The following is a 21731-nucleotide window of genomic DNA, read 5'->3' as shown; positions in this document are numbered from 1 at the left end:
TGGATTTGTAGGTCATGGTGCGTCGTTGGGATGGTGGGAGCGACGCTCGGGCGAATAAATCTGCCTCAACTCCACTCCCACACTAGCGATGCTCATCATGGCGGCGTCTCGAAGTTGATGGCATCGTGTGTTTGCCGATCCTTCAGATCGGCGGCGTTAGGGTTCATGGATGGTGTCGACGAGGTGGCGGCGGTGACTCGATCAGGTGTGTCTCTCCTTCTGCTCTGTCCCCGTTGCTGCGGCGTTGTCTCCGACGTCATGGTGGAGCAGGGAGGTTTTGTCGTCCAAGAGTACGCGCAGACGGTTGTCTACGCAAGTGACAACTGGAAGATGGTGCATCTTGTGCTGGGTTTGTGGTTGAAGGCTGACAGTTCTGGTTTCCTCCGACGACAACATAGTCGTGTGGGGATCTCAGTTCTGGAGTTCGATGGCATGTCCAGGGACATGTTACCCTGGTCTGATTCTTTCAACGGCAATGGCTTTGCTTCAAGCAAGCTACTTTGGATGTCTGTAAAGCTGCTGATCAGCGATGAAGCCGCGTCGAGCTCCGGTGAAGAGGTGATCTGTCTCATCTTCCTTAGTGCAGAGGGATAGGCGCTCATTTTTTGCATAGGATTATCCTATCTTTTCAGTCCTGTAATGTCGATATTTACGTGGCTTGTAACTGAATCTTTATTTTCATTAATGAGACACGTATTATCATGAAAAAGACTGGTGACTTGGGGTATCGGGGTTCTATTTGACAAGTTTAGAGCAAGGCAGTCAGCAACACCCAAGGACCAAGCACGGACTCCCTACAGCCGCCGCCTCTACCTCCTCTAAAAAAAGCAGCTAGGGTTTCTGCCTCTCGCCGGCTCCGACGCAGGTCCGCCTCGTCTCCGGTGGCCCTAGGGCCATGGAGGCGCGGTGGATCCTGCCAAGGGCCGGCGGGAGGGCTTCGTTTTTAGTCGTTTCTTTCAATTTTGTTAGGGTTTGTGTTCTGCTCAGGAAGACGAAACGGCGGTGGTTTTCTGAAGATGGAATAAAGGTCTCCCCGCCTAGCCCCCGTTTCAGTGGTGCGTCTAGCATCGTTGGTGGGCGTGTGGAGGTGTGTATCCGGCGGATCTATCTTTGGTGGATTTGCTCGGATCTCGTTGGTGTTCGTCTACGTTCGTGTGTCTTCGGATTTGATCCTTCCGATCTATGTTATTCTTCATCTGCAGCGATTGTTGTTCTGGTGCGCTGGTCCTATGGGGGCCTTAGCACGAGGACTTCCTGACTGTCTACTACAACAAGTTGTGCCCGACTCTGACGATGAAGGGGCGATGACGGCGGCGTGCCTTCGGCTCGCTTTAGTGCTTGTAGTCGTCGCTAGATGGTCTACGGATCTAGATGTAATTTTTATTATTTTTAGTATTCGTTGTACTGCCATGATTGAAGATGAATAGATCGGAAAATTTTCCGAAAAAAAACACCAAGGACCAAGGAGTACAGGACGCTCGCATGTCTACGGATCTCGAGGGCTGCTGCGAGATCCGAGGTTAGCTGCACCGTGAAGCCAGGAGTATAGGAGCGTGCATGCACTGGGAAGTAAGGAGACATTTGGTAGACTACATCGTTATTGGTCTGCTGACATCTGTGACTCAACTGGGATATCCTAAGTAAATACAGGCAGAAAACAATGTTGTGTGGATAGTTTGGTAGGCTGCATTAGGGAAGCAATTTTCCCTCGTCGTTTGGTGGCCTGCGTCTGGGTGATGCAATACGCGGTGTCTGGTTACATAAATTGCACGATTAAGAGTTAAACACTACACATGATACACACAGTTACAGTAGAGTATATAAGTATAGATCCATTCGTCTACTGGAGTAAAAAAGACGTACAGCAAGAAAGTTCTGTGGAACAAGAAGATGAAGCTAGTGGTCAATGGAAATTCAAACAGACGAGGGCGTGCGATGGATTTTCCAAAAATTTTCTAAACACCACACGAACACCTTAGTACAGTATAATAGGGAGATACACATGTGCTTATCTACGACCGTCGAAACAGAAATCATACAACACAAAAGTCATGTGAACCAGCGGGATGAAGCTATTGGTGAAAAGAAATTTCAAATGGTCAACCGTGCGCACCTGTGATGAACTTCTCAGTCGGTCACCCATCCTCAAATTTTTTCAGTCAAGCACGCTTAAGTTTGAGTTTTCTTTCGGATGGGAAAAAGAAGGTGCACCTTGTTCATATGAGTAGTTTGTCATTCCTACTAAGCCGGGATGTCACATAATCATATCATGTAACTTAGCATAATAAACTCACACACTGCTTATTCCTCTCCGCCTTCCACCATCATCGTTGCTACACGACTTACAATGCAACACTAACCTCGCACACCGCCCGTCGGGTACCCACTGAGGGCCGTGCCATGCACGCCCAGCCTGTAGGAAGAGCAAATGGGACAAAAATCATCAAGACGACGCCCCATAGATGAAGAACGATGTCTGAGATACCCTCGTCGCTCGATCCTACAGTAGGATCTACTCTCGCCCGATGATCATCACCTGGGAAATGAGGATGCTTAGTTCTCCTCGACGGTGCCTCCAAGAAGGATAGTGACTCCCGGGGCCGACGCTGCCAGACGACAAGCATCGATAAGGCTTACATCTGGAGACACAACCACCATCCCAACGATGTCGGCCAGGACCAACAAGCACTTCACTAGCTCGCACACCCCTGGCGTGGCAACGACGCCATCACCGCACATGGCCACATCATCCTGCATCGCCTGCAACCGCGGGCGAGCTAGACCGACAAATCTAGCGCCCACCACCCGTTGCACTCCACGTTGCCATAAGCAACTGCCGAACAACACGTGAGCTGGGAGGGAGGAATGTCACCCCATCCCAAACACATAGGATCAAGTCGCAAGAAATCTTTTGCACAACCCACCACCCCGGCACACCAAAGCTTCTCGCTAGATCCCACAATGCGGAGGACGGGGCCAGAGCCGCCCGGGTCTGACGAACGGCCACAACATCATCGCCAGAGGCCTCCAGACGTCGGTCGATGCAGATCGCGTGGGGACGCCGACCCAAAGTAGATCACATGTGGACGAACAACTTGTTAGACTGTATATACGTAGTCTCCGTACACATATATTGTAACATTGTATTGTACACCGTGGGTACCTCTATATAATGAAAGAGCTACATCCCGTTTAGGGTGCCGAGCATTTCCCAACATATTACGTTTTACATGGTATCAGATTAGGTTAAGATGGCTTCCGCTGCCTCTACCGCCGCCGCCGCCGCCAGTGCGCCGACCTCTGTCCCCGCCTCCTCCGTCACTGCACCGGCCCTTGGATCACCGTTCCTGGCCTCGCGCCCCCTTGCGATGGCCCATGGCGCTCCTCCATCGCCGGGGCCCCTGATCGGATCGGCCCCCCCTGGCGATCACGCTGCCTCGCCGAACGTCGCGGCTGGCGAGCTGTTCTCGTGCGGCGCTCCTGCCACGGCTCATGGGGGGCCGCCGCCGCCGTCGTCCTGGATGGCGCCTCCTTCCGGTGCGCCTCCTGCCTCGCACCACTACGGCGTCCCATCGTCCTATCACTACGGTGCGCCACCACACCAGCCCTACCCAGTGCCGTCGCCGTCGACTCATGGGGCTGCGGCTGTGCAGTCCTACGCGGTGCCCCCGACGCACCGCTACCCTGCACCGCCCCAACCCTACCCGGCTCCGTCGCAGCCGTCCCATGTGGCTGCGGCCACTCTACAGTATGGGGCGCCACCTGCGGCTGCCTTACAGTATGGGGCGCCACCTGCGGCGTCCTACGGCGCCCCGGCAGCTGGCCCTATTGGGTCCTATCCGTCCTACTCAGGACTGGCTGCACATCCGTCGATGGGCTTCTACGCACCGTCGCATGCTCACGGTGATCAGGCTGTAGTGCCGTCGCCGTTTTACTTCTGGCACCTGCTGCCGGTGAAACTCACGCCGGACAACTACTTGTCTTGGCGTGCTCAGGTGTTGCCTCTTCTGCGGAGTCGTTATCTGAAGGGCTACCTTGACGGGTCCATCCTGTGTCCACCCCCTCATCATCCGGCTTATCATGCATGGGTGGCCCAGGATCAAGCCATCCTCTCCGCCATCCAGTCCTCGCTCGCTCCGAGCATCTCGTCGCTGGTCATCTTCGCCGCGACGTCTCGGGAGGGGGCGGCTCTTCACACCAGCTTTGCCTCTCAGTCTCAGGCGCGTGCTCACTCTATCTGCACCAAGCTGGGAGAGACCAAGCTTGGTGACCTCAGCATTATGGACTACTTCAACAAGATGAGGGGTCTCGCCGACACACTGGCCTCGATTGGCCAGTCTCTGCAGGACGAGGAGTTCACCACCTTCGTTCTTAACGGGCTTGATGATGATTATGACAATCTTGTTGAGAACGTTCATGGTCGTGATGATCCACTTCCACCTCGCGAGCTGTATGCCCGACTCCTTGGCCGTGAACAATGCATCAAGGCGCGCCGTGTCTCCCCGGGTTTTGCCTCCGCCAATGCCGCTACTCGTGGCAAACCTTCGCGGTCATCATCTTCAGGTGGCAAGCCGGCACTGTCCTCACAGCTGGCCTCGCGTGGCAGTGCACCATCCATCACGGGTGGCAACCGGCCGGTTGCTTGCTGCTCCTCCTGCGGTGCCCCGTAGGCCTGCCAGCTGTGTGGCCTTGAGCGCCACATCGCCTCTCGCTGTCATCGCCGCTACAAGTAGGATTTTTTGGGCCTTGACAACAATGGTAAAGGGAATGACAAGCAGGCCGCCGCCGCCGTGACGAGTCATGATCATGGTCGCACTCCGTCCTACTCCGTTGATCCTACGTGGTATATGAACACCGGAGCTACCAACCACCTCACCGGCGAGATGGGCAAGCTCTCTACTCAAGAGCCATATCGTGGTCATGATCAGGTGCACACCGCCAGTGGAGCAGGTATGCACATCTCTTATGTTGGTCAGACTTCTCTCCTTGCACACAATTTTCGCAAACTACAACTTTCCAATGTCCTTTGAGTTATCTCTGCTACGCGTAGTTTGTTGTCTATTCCTCAACTTACTTGTGATAATAATGTCCTTGCTGAGTTTCACTCTTTTCGTTTATTTATCAAGGATCGGGACACGAGGGCCGTGCTGCTTAGCGGTCGTCTTCGCCATGGCTTGTACGCGCTTGATGCGCCGCGCACACCAGGGGCGGGCCCAGGATTTCAGAAGTGTGTATTCAAATTTTTGAAGGCTAACATTTGGTTTATAGATTCAAATTGAGAGTACCAAATTTTATAAGTAATGCTCGAATTCATAATTCAAAAATATTCTCTGCAAGTTAAAATAGCAAATTGCAAACAATAGTAATGTGTATTAGACTACTTAATAACTTTAAATAATTCCAAGTTTCTCTTGTCTAAATAATTCATGAATTCAAAGCAAAGTGTAAACAAATACAAAATTTCAATATGTATAAATAAGAAGCCAACTAGCCAAATTAACTTACTTGCTTTATACATGTATGGGATGTGGAAGCCGACTAGTGACTAGAATGTGATCGACGTCGACAGAAATCCAGAACTGATTATTGCCGCAACCCTGATCCGGAGCACCGAGGTAGACACTTTGGGAGGGATGCATGATGCAAGGTCTGCGTCGCAGCACCGCCCACCAGCCCGTCGCCCATGTGTTCCTGCGCCCGTGCCCTGGCTGGATGCGCCGAGGACGATGTGCCATCAGATTCAGAATTGGGGACTTGTGGAGGCGGCGTGCCGGTTGGTTTGATCGATCAATCTCGTGCGAGAGGTAGGCTGCGTCAATTTTTTAATTGGGCCGGTAGCCTGGGAGGAGGAGGTATTACCTTATTGGGGTATTGGGCTAGTCGTATGGGGAGGGAGAGTGTTCCAGGACACTTGGACGTGGGCTCAATGCTTGGCAGGCTCGTAGTTGTCTCAGTTTGACTATTTTTCTATACATATACGTAATATGCACTATATATATGAATTCTTTTCACAAAATTAATGGGTATTCAACTGAATACCCATGAATTGAAGTGGGCCCGCCCTTGGCGCACGCCCTCCATGCAGCCTTCTCCTCAGGCGTTCAGTGGTGTTCGTGTGTCTCCTACTCACTGGCATGCACGCCTTGGTCATCCTGCAGCTCCTATAGTTCGTCGTGTGTTGCATCGTTATGAGCTACCAGTTTGTCCAATAAAATTGCTGAAACTGTTTGTGATGCCTATCAGCAGGGCAAGAGTCACCAACTTCCGTTTTCAGAGTCTAGTCGTGTTGTGAAACATCCTCTTGAGCTTGTGTTTTCTGATGTCTGGGGTCATGCCCAGACATCCGTTAGTGGTCACAATTATTATGTCAGTTTTATTGATGCTTATAGTCGGTTTACTTGGCTATATCTTATTAAACGTAAGTCTGATGTGTTCAATGTTTTTATTCAGTTTTGAGCACACGTTGAGCGTCTCCTTAAACAGAAAATCATCTATGTTCAATCCGACTGGGGTGGTGAATACCACAACCTCAACTCATTTTTTAACAAACTCGGGATTTCGCATCGCATGCCATGTCCTCATACACATCATTAGAATGGAACTGCCGAACGTAAGCATCGTCACCTTGTTGAAACTGGCCTAACCTTGCTAGCTCATGCATCTGTTCCGTTTTGATTCTGGAGTGATGCTTTCTCCACAGCCTGTTTTCTCATTAATAGGCTTCCCTCACGAATTCTGAAAATGCAAACCCCGCTTGAACTCTTGCTTAATGAGATCCCAAACTACACGTTCTTCAAAGTGCTTGGGTGTGCATGTTGACCTCACCTACGCCCATATAACAAGCGTAAGCTAGAGTTTCAGTCTAAAAAGTGTATTTTTCTTGGGTATAGTTCCCTCCACAAAGGGTACAAGTGCCTACATGTTCCAACAAATCGCGTCTACATCTTTCGTGACGTTGTGTTTGATGAAAATGTGTTCCCCTTTCACGCACTTCTGACTCACTCTGCCACTCCTATATCATCAGTGTCTGTGTCTGTACCTTCGCCTGATCAATTTGTAGATGTTGCATATGCCCCTGCGCTGCTTCTTAATCATCCTGCAGGTATTGGATGTGGTGCCCGTCTCGAGCTTCTTGATGAACATGTCATGGACGTGACGCACGTTCCGGACGTGCATGTGCCATGCATGACGGGTGGCAACCGCCAACCCGCCCTCGCCTCCTCGGTGGAGGCTGCCTCGCGGGTGCCTGCCTCGCCCGACACACGTGCGCCTGCCTCGCCTAGGCCAGCGCCGGCCTCGCCCGACCCACGCGTGCCCACCTCGCCTGGCTTGCGGGCCTCTACCTCGCCTGGGTTGGTGCCGGGCTCACCGGCTGCTGCCTCACCTGGACTGGCGTCGGTCTTGCCCACCCAGACGGGCCTGCCGCCTGGACTGGCTGCCTTGACTGGCCCGACAATGTTGTCCCCTGCCCCGGCCAGTCCTGCTTCGGTCTCCGGTTTGCCGACAAGCTCTGCCTCGGCTTCCTCTGAGCCGGCCTCGCCTGGTTCCACACCGGCCTCGTCGCCGCCGCCTGCGGTCGCTCTTTGCCCTCGCACACGGAGCCAACATGGCATTTTTCGTCCGAAGGAACGCACAGATGGTACGGTTGCGTGGCTTGTAGCGTGTATGGCCCATACTACTGTTGATCCCACTGCTGAGCCTCATCATTTTCAGAATGCACTGAGTATCCCTCACTGGCGTGCTGCCATGGAGCAGGAAGTTCAGGCTCTTCACAAGAATGACACCTGGCGTCTTGTTCCTCCAATTCCTGGAGTCAATGTCATTGATTCTAAGTGGGTGTTCAAAGTCAAGAGACATGCTAATGGTTCCATCGAACGATACAAGGCATGGCTAGTCGCCAAGGGTTTCAAACAGAGGTATGGTCTTGATTACAAAGACACGTTCAGTCCAGTCATCAAACCTACTACCATTCGATTATTGCTGTCTCTTGCTGTTACTCGTGGATGGTTCCTTCGTCAGCTTGATGTGCAGAACGCTTTTCTCCGTGGCATTTTAGAGGAGGAGGTTTATATGCGTCAGCCGCCTGGTTTTGTTGATCCAGCACGTCCTCATCATCTCTGTCGACTGGTTAAGGCGTTGTATGGACTCAAGCAGGCCCCTCGGCATGGCATGCCCGCCTTGGATCTGTTCTTAGGGCTCTTGGGTTTACTCCCTCCACTACTGATACCCCATTGTTTCTCCTACAGCGTCCTGAGGTTACGATGTACCTCCTGGTTTATCTTGATGACATCATTCTTATCAGTTCCTCTGATGCTGTTGCTGATTGACTGCTCTCAGTGATAACTTTGCTGTCAAGGATTTAGGTGCTCTGCATTTTTTTCCTTGGTCTGTAGGTTTCCCGTTCTTCTGCTGGGCTGACTCTTACTCAGAAGAAGTACTCCTTGGACTTATTGCGGCGTGCTGGGATGCTTCAGTGTAAACATGATGTCACTCTGATGTCTGCCACTGATCGGTTGTCTGCTCTTGATGGAGACTCTCTCTCGTCTGATGATGCTACTGAGTATCGCAGTCTTGTTGGTGGTCTGCAATACCTCACTATTACTAGGCCTGATATCTCTTATGCAGTCAACCGTGTGTGTCAGTTTCTGCGTGCTCCCAGGACATCTCATTGGTCAGTTGTGAAGCGTATTCTGCGTTATGTCTGTCTTACTGCCTCCTATGGTTTGCTTCTCCAGCCTGCACCATCGTGTGAGCTCTCAGCTTTCTCTGATGCAGACTGGGCTGGTAGTCCTGATGACAGGCGATCCACGGGAGGATATGCGGTATTCTTTGGTTCTAACTTGATCGCCTGGAATGCTCATAAGCAGGCCACAGTCTCTCGCAGTAGTACCGAAGCTGAGTATAAGGCTGCTGCTGATGCAACTGCTGAGATCATATGGGTACAGTCTCTATTGAGAGAGTTGCGTGTCTCTCCGGCTCAGCCTCCAGTTTTGTGGTGTGACAACATCGGTGCTAATCTGTCATCTAACCCGGTGTTTCATGTTAGAGATATATTTGGGTTACATGTATTTGGTAGTTTAGGATTCCTACCTTATCTCTAGGAGAGGCTTCTTGCCCTCCAAGCCTTGTACTCAATATATACTCGCCCTCGAGGCTCAATAATATATCCATCATATTCTGCAACAATTTCTCTCTCTCCCTTCTAACATGGTATCAGCCTAATCACGATCCAAATCCTAGCCGCCGCCGCTTTCGCACCCACGCGCCGCCCCCGGGGCGGTCGGCCTCCATGACCGCCGCCGGGGGCCGCGCTGCCCGTAACTAGGGTTCGTCCGCCGGTCGTGTCGACCGGCTACCCTAGAGAGTCTTTTTCCCGATCCTTTGATCCAGGTTTTCTCTCTCTTGCCGGTCACTTTGATCGGCGTCTAATTTTTGGTTTTCCGGTCTATGTGATCCGGTTTGCGTCGCCCGCCGCCGCCGTCGACCCCCGCGCCTCTACTCCGACATCGGCGTCGATTTCACTGGCTGCTTCGTCATCAACCGCGCGGCAAGGCTGGACGCGCCGCCCAAGGGACGCCTTCGTGCGTCGCTGCCGGCCGCTCGTCCGCGTGGTCTCCATCGCCGGTCTGTCTTCGTCGTCATCGCCCGGGACATCACCGACAATGTCGCCATTGACTCCGATCTGCGCGTCGTCCCCGCCATGGCGCATACAACGGCACCGTCGGTCTGATCAACCGATACGTGCCTTCATCCACTACTACTACTACTACTACTACTACTACTACTACTACTACTACTACTACTACTACTACTACTACTACTACTACTACTACTACTACTACTACTATGCACATCTTCAGGGGGAGTTCTTCTATATCTTGCAATCAAATTCCTCAATATCAGTACTTACACTTCATATGTTTATCCCCATTGAAAACTTAACCTATATTGTCATCAATCACCAAAAATGGGGAGATTGTAAGTGTATCTAGTGCCCCTTAGTGATTTTGGTGTATTGAAGACTTATAGGTTAAGGGACTAATGCGTTTGTGAGTGTACACAGGTTTATAAGTCTATGAGGAGTTTGATATTTACAGAGAAAGTCGACCCCTAAAAATGAATATCTTCGACTGAAGATTTTGGTATTCCTGAAGACTTTCGTGAAGACTTTGAAAGTGAAGAAATTGGTGTGTCCGTGAAGACTTGATTTTCATGCGAGGAATATGAAGCTTGAAGACTTTCGTTTTCATAGTTTTGTTTTTCTCTTTCTTGAGTCATAGGAAACACCGTACTGTTAAAGGGGGTCGGGGAAATACTAAGGAAAAATTTCCATGTGATGCTCAACTCAAAATCCTATACCTACCAATCCCTTCGAGTGAAGCCTTTGGAAATCTCATACAGTTCAGTCAATTTCTTTAGTGACAAAGACGAAGTTCTTCTGCTCGCTGAGGAATTTGTTCTGACTGAGGAGTTAGGAATTCGCCAATGCGGATTGCCTACACAGTGAGGAACATGATAGCCCTGAAGAATTTGAGAGTCAAATTTCCGACCATTGCTGTGCTGCCCGCCAGCTGAAAGGATCGAGATGGACCTAGAGGGGGGTGAATAGGTACAATTACAATTTTTAATTATTACTTAGCAATTTTAGGCAATAATGCGGAATATGAAGATGAGCCTAACAATTGCACGTGAGCACAAAGTACTAAGCAAGCAACACAAACACGTAAGTAGGCAAGCACAATATGATGTACGTAAGTGTAAAGAGACAAGTAACCACAAGTAGAGAGTTAGGGTTAGGAATAACCGCAACTCCGGGAGACGAGGATGTATGCCGATGTTCACTTCCTTGGAGGAAAGCTAGTCACCGTTAGAGAGGTGGATGTTACCACGAAGGCACACCAATGCCACGAAGGCTCACCCTATTCTCCCTTTGAGACAACACCACGGAGGCATTTCTCAACCACTAGTGGTAGACCTTGGGGTGGTCTCCAAACCCTCACAAACTTTTCCGAGGGTAATCACAAAGTTCGATTCCTCTCCGAATGACTCCTACCGCCTAGGAGTCTCCAACCTCCAAGAGTAACAAGAACGATGGGGAAAAGCTCAAAACTTGCTCAAATCACGAATTCCTTTGGTGCAAAGAAGGGGAAGGAGTGGATCTATCACTTGATTGGAGAACTTCTCTCAAATGCTCCTAGAACACTTGGAATCTAGGATTTGGTGTGGATGAATGAGAGAGAGAGTGAGGAGTGTTCTTGATAGGCTCAAAGTAAAAATAGTCAACCCTATCTCGTGGAAGGGAAAGGTATATATATAGGTGGTGGGTAAAAGTGACCGTTTGGAGAAAGATAAGTGTACAGGATGGGCCGGACGTCCGGAGAACGTCGGACATCTGGAGGCACAAATAGGTCCGGACGTCCGACAGTCATTGGACGACCGGCCGCTGCGAAAATGTGAGCCACAACCCAGTGTACAGGATACATACGTCCGAGCTGGGCTGGACATCCGGAGCACGGACGACCAGAGAGTTCCGGACGCCCGTAAAAATGCTTCTATTGTTAAAGTGTCGGACGTCCGGAGAGTTCCGGACATCCGTAAAAATGCTTCTGTAAAGGAACACCGGACGTCCGGAAGTGGCCAGACGTCCGGGCAATCAAGAGGGACCGGACGTCCGTAGAACACCGGACGTCCGAAGGCAAGGTATAGAGAAAGTGGCTTTTGAGCAAGTTTTTCACTAGATCCATCGATCCCCTCTTAATGGTGCGGGATCCCTATACTCAAGAACAAACCATAAATGAAGTCAACATCTTGTATCTCCATTCTTGAGTTGCATGCTTTTTATCCCTAGTCATGATCCATGCACACGGTCTTTGAGACACAATCCTGAGATATACTTGATAAACATGATTAGTCCCTAGCATATGTGTTGTCATCAACATCAAAATATGATTAAGGGCATGATTGCACTTTCAATCTCCCCCTTTTTGGTAGTTGATGACAACTCATATGCATACTCATAATAGTAATCGGAAGTATTTGTTGTGGAGCTCAATAACCATAATAAGAATGAGTAGCGAGCGAGCTCCCCCTCAAAGTGATACCATAGATACTAAAAAAAATGATGAGGGCTCCCCCTCAAAATGATGCCCCCAGTATAACCAAATCTCATACACACGATAATCAAGAGTTAAACTTCATATAGATTCATCACATGTAGATTCACCAAATCTCAGATTCAACAAACTCATAACATAGGTTCAGTACAAGCTAAAACATAACCATAACAATAAGTTTGATTACATAATGAGCTAGAAAACATGCATATAGAGCCTACTCCCCCTTTGGCATCAAGTATCCAAAAATAGAGAACTAGGGGGAAAACATAATAGCATTAGAGATCATCCTCATCATCATCATCATGAACACCACTGCCACCAGCCTCGTCGAAGAAATCAGCCCACTCAGGACCGGAGGGAAAACCAAAGTCAGAAGGGGGGTCTGCAGGAAAACGCTCATCGTCACTCAAATCATACACTCCTGAGTCTCTCAGACGAGCCTTCAGAGCGTTCTTGGAAGTGACCATGCGAGTGACCACATCGTGGTGTTGGGAGCAATGGCAGGTGAACATCTTCATCATGGCAGAGTGAGCCTTCCCAAAAAAACGAGCAATGCGCCCAAAGGGGGCAGCACTGGAAGGAGGATGGGTAGCATGAGAAGGAACACTAGCGGCGGTGTGACTAGCAGTAGCGGGAGGAGGAGGAACATGATCAGCCGCCATGTGAGTGGGAATGACCCATCGCTCATGTACATGAGTGTGGGCAATAGGAAAGGGAGCTACACTTTCGATAAAAGCCTGAATGAAAGGTGCATGAGGAAAAGCCCTCTTGTGCTGGAAGCTAGCAAGGCGGATCTCATGCCATAGAAAGTGTGGAACATTGATCTTCCCTTTAGGAGATGTGAAGAGGCGATGCATGAGATCAATGCAGTAGCTGCTGCAGGAGCCCTTGTCACCCATCTTGGGATAGATGGCGGATGATACACTGATAAATGATGTTGAATGGAAAGCGCCAAATGGAGACTTGGTTTAGACCCTTTTGTTTTTCAGTGGCAGACAAAGTTGGTATAGGTCTAAGGAGATCCGCACAGACCGCAATGCCCTTGGGCTTATGGTTGGGGTCATCCTTGTGGATTTTGAACCCAGTGTCGGGAAATCCAAGGGCAGTGACAAACTGAGCATAAGATGTGTGAGTGCAGTGTCGGAGGTCATCCATGTGACAGTGTTATCAGGAGCAAAGTAACATGTGGCATAAAACTGATGGATGGCAGCGTGGTTAAAATCATGTTGAAAGGCGAATGGAGCAGCTAGATTGGACGACTCAATGAGCTCAATGGCTCCCGGATATTTCTCGGATGAGTGCGAATGTGCTCAAGATCAATGCAAACATGAAGTGACAAGCCTTAGGGATGACAATCGTGGTGAAGATGTCGGCTTGGACATTTGTGCGAAAGCGACTATCCTGAGAATCCCTAACAACAGTAAATTGATCTACATCACGATGCAATTTAAGATATGAAGCTTTGGGGACCTCATTGAAACGCTTAACATGACGGCCGAGTGGCAGTGGAGGCTCAATTGAGATGTGGCGAGCATCACCGTGGGGTTGCACCGGAGGAGGAGGAGGGTGAAAGGTTGGACGACGAGTGCCCGCTTGGGTGCAGCGACGCGAACACCAACCATCGGGGCCGGATCCACCTGCTCAAGCTCATCCTCAAAGTCCGACCCCCCTCCCCCCGAGGAGGAATCACTGGATGAGCTGGGAGGACAAGCGGCACGTTTCCGAGGGTGATCTTCCTCCTGGGAGTCGTCGGAGCCACCACGACGAGACGGACGAGCCGGCCCTCCGGCGACTTGCTTGCGAGCTGAGTGCTTGGACCGAGGCATCATGACCTAGGGGAGAAGGAAAGCACATATCAACACCCCTCCATAGATTAGGGTGAATGCATGAGGGGGGAAGGTTATGCCCTACATTGAAGGGAGGAAGAACACGGAGGAGACGAGCGGCTGGACCAAGGAGAAAACGCCAAGCAGGTGGCCGTCGGGCTTGAGCAGCGCCAAGCAGGGCCGCAGATCCGCGGCGGAGAGGAGCCCCGGCGAGGGGTACGTCAGTGTGCGGCCGCGGTGAGTGGCCACACAGCATGAGTGGCGGTGGCGGCGGGGAAATAGCGGATAGAAAATGTGGATTGTTGAGAAACCCTACCGCGCATTATATATAGTGGCCAGTAAAAACGTCCGGACGGCTGGAGCCTACGGACGACCGGAGTCGAATAGGCATCCGAACGACCGGCGGGGTACGGACGACCGGAGTCGGGACCAAAAGAAAATAGAGGATGACAGAGATGATTTTACGGACGACCGGCGGCCTCGGACGACCGGCCAGATTGTAACAGAAAGTTTATTACGGATGTCCGGAGACTTACGGACGTCCGACGTTTCGGCGTCTAGGCCAACTAAGGGAACCAGAGAGGATTTCACAGACGTCCAGAGAGGCCGGACGACCGGCCGATGGTAATTAGAGAAGAATTTATGAATGTCTGGATTCCTACGGACGACCAGCATTGAAGAACCACACGGATGTCCGAAACCTACGGACGTCCGCCGCCAGAAGTGTGACAGGAGGCAAGGTGTAAGTGTTGATCATGATAAGGAGAAGACAATTTTCATCCACAGTAAAAATTTATTTATGTAGTAACTAATACCCTACCCCACTCAATCATAGCCATATACTACAAGTGGTGGCTAATGCCACAATGTCTGAGTAGACATGACATGACACGGAAAGATTTGAACTTTGAGTGCATAGTCACTACTCCATCATGTTAAAGCACCATAGGCCTAGACCCATGGTTACTTTGAGAGTGTTGGTTCTTTTTATGCATTAAGTAGGGTGAGAACATTCATGAATTGAATGTCTCCCCCTAAGTATATGCCTACATCATGACAAGACATTAGATTCATGCATGAATGGGTACTAGATTTCACATAATGTTGTCAAGCTCCAAGATACCAAGTTCACGCCTAAGTCGACAGAACCTTGCTTCATCTAAAGGTTTGGTGAAGATATCTGCTAGTTGAAAATCTGTGCCAATGTGATCAATGTGAATATCACCCTTTTCAACATGATCTCTCAAGAAATGATACCTAATATCAATGTGTTTGGTGCGGAGATGATCTTTGGGGTTCTCAGCAATATTGATGGCACTTTCATTATCACACAGAAGAGGCACATTTCTATAGGTGATACCGTAATCCTTCAAAGTTTGCCTCATCCATAACAACTGAGTTGCACAACTAGCGGCAGCAATGTATTCAGCTTCTGCGGTAGAGAGAGCAATACAATTTTGTTTCTTCGAGGACCAACTCACCAAGGATCGTCCAAGAAACTGACATGCACCGGATGTGGACTTACGATCCACTTTGTCTCCAGCCCAATCCGCATCCGTGTACCCAATGAGATCAAACTTAGCATCCTTGGGGTACCAGAGGCCCAACTTTGGGGTGTGAACAAGGTATCTAAGAATATGCTTAACCGCCTTATGATGACTTTCCATAGGGAAAGCTTGAAATCTAGCACACATGCATACACTGAACATGATGTCTGGTCTAGATGCACAAAGATAAAGCAATGAACCAATCATAGAGCGGTAAGTAGATGGGTCGAAAGGAGTACCATTTGTGTCTTCAGTGAGAGTAATTTTGGTTGGCATGGGTGTCTTGCATGGACTAGCATCAGACATACCAAACTTTTCTAGAATATCCTTGAGGTACTTTGCTTGAGATAAGAAAATTCCTTCTTGAAATTGTTGAATTTGAAATCCGAGAAAGAACTTCAAATCCGTATTGAGTGACATTTCAAAATTCTTGGTCATTGAAGCCGCAAACTTCTTGCACAAATGAATGTTAGGAGAACCAAAAATGATGTCATCTACATAGATTTGGCATAGGATCAAATCACCCTTGTCCCTCTTAGTAAAAAGAGTGGGATCGATCACCCCTCTCACAAAACCATCATCGAGTAAAAACTTCTTCAGATGATCATACCAAGCACGAGGTGCTTGTTTGAGGCCATACAAAGCCTTATGAAGTTTATACACATAGTCTTTGTGAAAGGGATCAACGAACCCGGGTGGTTGTGACACATATACTTCTTCTTGTAGAGGACCGTTAAGGAAAGCACTCTTCACATCCATTTGATGTAATGTAAAACCATTGAAAGCGGCATAAGCAAGTAAGATGCGAATGGATTCAAGACGGGCAACGGGGGCAAAGGTCTCACCAAAGTCCAAACCTTCAACTTGTGAGTACCCTTGTGCCACTAACCTTGCCTTGTTGCGGATGATTACACCATTTTCATCTTGCTTGTTCTTGAAAATCCATTTTGTTCCAATGACGTTGTGCTCGGTAGATGGCCTCTTGACTAATGACCACACTTGGTTGCGTTCAAAACTGTTCAACTCTTCTTGCATAGCAACTAGCCAATCGTTGTCCATCAATGCCTCTTGTACCTTGAGTGGCTCAATACTAGACACAAACGAGAAGTGAGCACAAAAGTTTGTCAAATGTTTACGAGTGACTCTACCTTCCGAGATGCCGGTGAGGATTTTGTCAACATCAACACGACCGGCCACTCGAGGCATGATGGAGGTGAGGGTTTCACGAGGTTCAACTTCATGTCCATCATCCACATCTTCAACATATGGATCATTCACGTGTGGAGGAAGATCTTCTTGTTCATGTTGCATTTGTTGAGGTTCATCATCAATGATTGGACTTTCTTGTTCTTGCTCTTGATGATGATCTTGTTCTTGATGATTATCATTAAGAGAGACTTGATCATCCTCTTCAACTTGGGCTAAGGGTATCGGTTGAACAATAGGAGCTTGTGGTGGTATGGATGTTGAAGTAGTTTGATGATGTGTGAGACCTCCATCTTCTTCTTCATCATCATGAGGTTCTTGTTCCATAGGAAGAAGTGCACCAACACCCATGGTCAAAATGTCTTGAGAAGAATCTTCTTCACCTACATCACTTAGATCAACTTGCTCCCCATGGGAGCCATTAAATTCATCAAACACCACGTCACAAGTTTCTACAACACATCCATTGGATTTGTTGTAGACTCTATAGGCGTGAGAGTTTGATCCATAACCAACAAATATACCCTCAATTGTTTTGGATTGAAATTTTCCTAACCGTTCTCTTTTGTTGAGGATGAAACATTTGCACCCAAATACACGAAAGTACTTGACATTTGGCTTGTTTCCAGTTAGAAGCTCATATGGAGTCTTTTCCAATATAGTGCGGAGGAAGAGCCGGTTTGATGCATGGCATGCGGTATTGACAGCTTCGGCCCAAAAACTATGTGGTGACTTGTATTCATCCAACATGGACCTTGCCATCTCTACAAGTGTACGGTTCTTCCTTTCGGCTACACCATTTTGCTGAGGAGTGTATGGAGCTGAATATTGATGCTCAATCCCTTCATCACTAAGAAATTCTTCCAAGGTATAGTTCTTGAACTCAGAGCCATTGTCACTTCTTATTGCCCGGATTTCTTTGTCAAACTTGCGTTGGGCTTGCTTGGCAAAATCAATGAAGGTGATCTTCGTTTCGTCCTTGGACTTGAGGAAGAACACCCATGTATATCTTGAGTAATCATCAACAATGACAAGCCCATACTTTTTCCCACCAAGACTATCCCATGAAGGAGGCCCAAAAAGATCCACATGAAGGAGCTCCAGGGGCCTTGAAGTAGATACTATGTTCTTGGGTGGGTGCTTTGATTGATGTTGCTTCCCGGCTATGCATGCACTACACACACGATCTTTCTCAAAAGAGACATTGGTTAGTCCAAGGATGTGATTCCCCTTTAAGAGATCTTGAAGATTTCTCATGCCGACATGGGCTAGCCGGCGATGCCATAGCCACCCCTTGTCAGCCTTGGCCATTAGACAAGTTGCATGGAATGTGCTCTCTTTCGAGAAATCAACCGTGTAAAGGTTGCCATCCAACTCTCCAACAAAAGCCACTTCGAGAGTATCTCTCTTAAAGACTTTCACATCCGTTAGTCCAAAGAGTGTATCATAACCAACAGAAGCCAATTGGCGAACAGAAAGCAAGTGGTATTTAAGGGATTGGACAAGCATAACATTTGCAAGAGACATGTCGTTTGTGATAGCCACCTTGCCCAACCCGAGTACCTGTCCTTTTGAACCTCCACCAAACATAATGCTCATGAATGGTTGAATAGCTTCCATGAAATCGTAGAGCAATTTGCTATCTCCGGTCATATGATTTGTACATCCACTATCAATCACCCATTTCACTCCACCGGAGAAGCTTACCTACACACAATTAGGACTTGGTTAGAGGCACCCATTTTGCAATGGGACCTCTCAAGTTAGTTACAAGGGTCTTAGGGACCCAAATAGCATAGAACCGGAATGCATTTCGAGGACCAACAAATTTTGCAAAGACTTCTCCATCCTTAGTCTTACGAAGTACATAGGAAGGAGGCATGAACTCTTTAGGCTTGTTGAGAGTGGGCATGCCCCTTGTGGCCTTCCCACTCACAACCTTACCTTTCTCCTTGTGCCCTTCTCTTACAAATGTTTCTTTTAGAGGAGTTGTGCACTTTTGGGAGGACGTCTTCTTCTTGCTTGTGCTCGGGTCAAACCCAAGTCCCTCTTTGGCAAACACCTCATTGTGTTGGCTCAAAATCTCATCAAGATTCTTTTGCCCTTGAGCACATGTCATGAGACCTTTCTCAATTTGAGCCTTGAGAAAACGATTTTCCTCAAGAATAGATGCTAGATCACTACTAGAGTTAGTAGTACAAGCATCAACATTTATAATAGGGGAAGAGTAAGCCTTGGCTAAAGTTTCAAGATAAGTAAGTTTGAGCGTCTCAAAACTCTTTCTAAGAACGGTGAGCTCTCCTTCCTTAGTCTTGAGAGACACGGATAGAAGCTCACAATCCTTAGATAGAGAAGCATGAGACTTCACAAGCTTACTTTTATCATTCATTAACTCTTCGCAAGAGTCAATAGCCTTTTTCAAGGAGGCAAGATCATTAGTGTGAACATCAATATTTGCACCAATTTTTAAGCATAGTTCATCATTTCGTGCTTCCTCATATTGGACTTTCCGCTCAAGGATTTCACACTTTTCCTTTTCCTCGGTGACGAGGGTTTCGAGTTCCTTAATGGTGATGGTGTGCTTACTCACCATCTCCATAAGCATACGAAACATAGTGAGTTTCTTTCCTTTGAGGGAGCACATGAACTTATTAAGTTTAGCAATCATAGGATCATCTAGATCATCATCCTCATAGCTATCCTCCGCATCAAGATACTCATCACTAGGAGTAGAAGGTGTGAAAAGAGGAGGATTTGATCGTGGAGTTACCTTGACCTTGTCAGAAGAGCTTTGGTCCTCTCCTTCTTCAACCATGGCCTTTGCCATTAGGCACTTGTGAGCGTTGCCCTTGTAATCTTTCATGTAGTTGTAGGTGACCACGTCACCACTCTTGTTTACTAACCTCAAAGTGTTTTGAGAGTCTTGAGCAACTCCGGCAACACCACTAACATCATCCGGATCAGATTCTTCTTGAGCAACCATTGCCTTTCCATCTCTCTTCTTGAGCTTGGAGTTCAAAGGATTTGGCAACTTCTTCTTGGGAAAGGTCTTGGGAAACCTTGGTTTATCTTCTCTCTTCTCATAAGGGCACTCGTTGGAGAAGTGATTGGTTTCTTCACAGTTGTAGCATTTTCTTACTTTCTTCTTTTGAAATCTTCCCTTGAATTTTCCCGCGCTAAACTTCTTGACAAAAAGAGCCATGTCTTCATACGAAGGGCCCTCGTCGGATTCAATCTCATCACCATCTTCATCATCATCATCATCTTCTTCTTCTTCACTTTGCTCATCTTCACATACTTGCTTGGCCTTCAATGCAAGATTGATCTTTGATGATGGGGAACCATGCATGGCAAGATGTTTTGTGGCATTAGCCTTTGACTCTTCAAATAGTTGGAAGGTGGATATGATGTCATCTGTAGTCATTTCCTTGAAGGTATGGTGTTGTCTTATGTCCCACACCATTTGATGGTGATATGGAGCAAGAGCATGAAGCAACTTATCCACAAGAAACCTCTTAGTCATGTTGAATCCATCTTGTGTCTTGTCACACTCACATGACTCAATATCCGCAGTGAGAGTCATGAGACGCTCAAGGAGTTGATTGGGGGTTTCACCTTTTTCCATACAAAAGTTTTGCAATTGCCCCTTGGCAATTTCATATTGAGCACTCCGGAGGGTAGAAGTGCCAGTCCTGGATCGTATAATACTTTCCCATAGTTCCTTGGCACTTGTGATGTGTATGAACGGTCTCCTTTGCTTTTCATCCATACCTCTCCTTATACACATGATTGCCGTGTCATTGAGGTTCTTGTCATATATTTCTCTTGGTGTGGGGTTCTTTGGATCAACCACATGATAGCCATACTCTATGATCTCCAGCATCTCATCGTTTCCATGTCGAAGATGATCCTGCATAGCAACTCTCCACAAAGCAAAATCGGAAGTAGCACTAAGTAAAGGAGGTTTGCCTTGAGGATTATATCTTGGTTTCTCAACCTGAGGTCTTGCATAAAGCCAAGGAACACTGGCGTGTTCATTGCTAGGACGTTGTTGACCAAGTGATGAAGTAGGCATGGTTGGCCTCAAACCCACACCACTTGAGTGTGGTGCAAGCACCGCGAACAACGTGGCTAATCTCAGTTGGACCAATGCCTCAAGAGAAGCATCATGCTCCTCTTTTTGCTTAGCAAGGGCCCGTTCTAGATCCTGAGACGTAAAGGACTTGACTTCAGAAGAAACCTCGCCTTTATCCTTAGGATCTACAACCAGGGGAGTCCCATCTGGGTTCATCTCACTCTGGGGCGGTTAAGCCACAATAATAGAGCACGAGGCTCTGATACCAATTGAAAGGATCGAGATGGACCTACAGGGGGGTGAATAGGTACAATTACAAATTTTAATTATTACTTAGCAATTTTAGGCAATAATGCGGAATATGAAGATGAGCCTAACAATTGCACGTGAGCACAAAGTACTAAGCAAGCAACACAAACACGTAAGTAGGCAAGCACAATATGATGTACGTAAGTGTAAAGAGACAAGTAACCACAAGTAGAGAGTTAGGGTTAGGAATAACCGCAACACCGGGAGACGAGGATGTATGCCGATGTTCACTTCCTTGGAGGAAAGCTAGTCACCGTTAGAGAGGTGGATGTTACCACAAAGGCACACCAAAGCCATGAAGGCTCACCCTATTCTCCCTTTGAGACAACACCACGGAGGCGTTTCTCAACCACTAGTGGTAGACCTTGGGGGTGGTCTTCAAACCCTCACAAACTTTTCCGAGGGTAATCACAAAGTTCGATTCCTCTCCGAATGACTCCTACCGCCTAGGAGTCTCCAACCTCCAAGAGTAACAAGAACGATGGGGAAAATCTCAAAACTTGCTCAAATCACGAATTCCTTTGGTGCAAAGAAGGGGAAGGAGTGGACCTATCACTTGATTGGAGAACTTCTCTCAAATGCTCCTAGAACACTTGGGAATCTAGGATTTGGTGTGGATGAATGAGAGTGAGAGAGTGAGGAGTGTTCTTGA

Source organism: Triticum aestivum, chromosome 2B (assembly GCF_018294505.1).
Source record: "Triticum aestivum cultivar Chinese Spring chromosome 2B, IWGSC CS RefSeq v2.1, whole genome shotgun sequence".
NCBI classification, from domain to species: Eukaryota; Viridiplantae; Streptophyta; class Magnoliopsida; order Poales; family Poaceae; genus Triticum; species Triticum aestivum.
The sequence above is the reverse complement of the archived record's forward strand: the minus strand, read 5'-3'. Positions refer to the sequence as shown.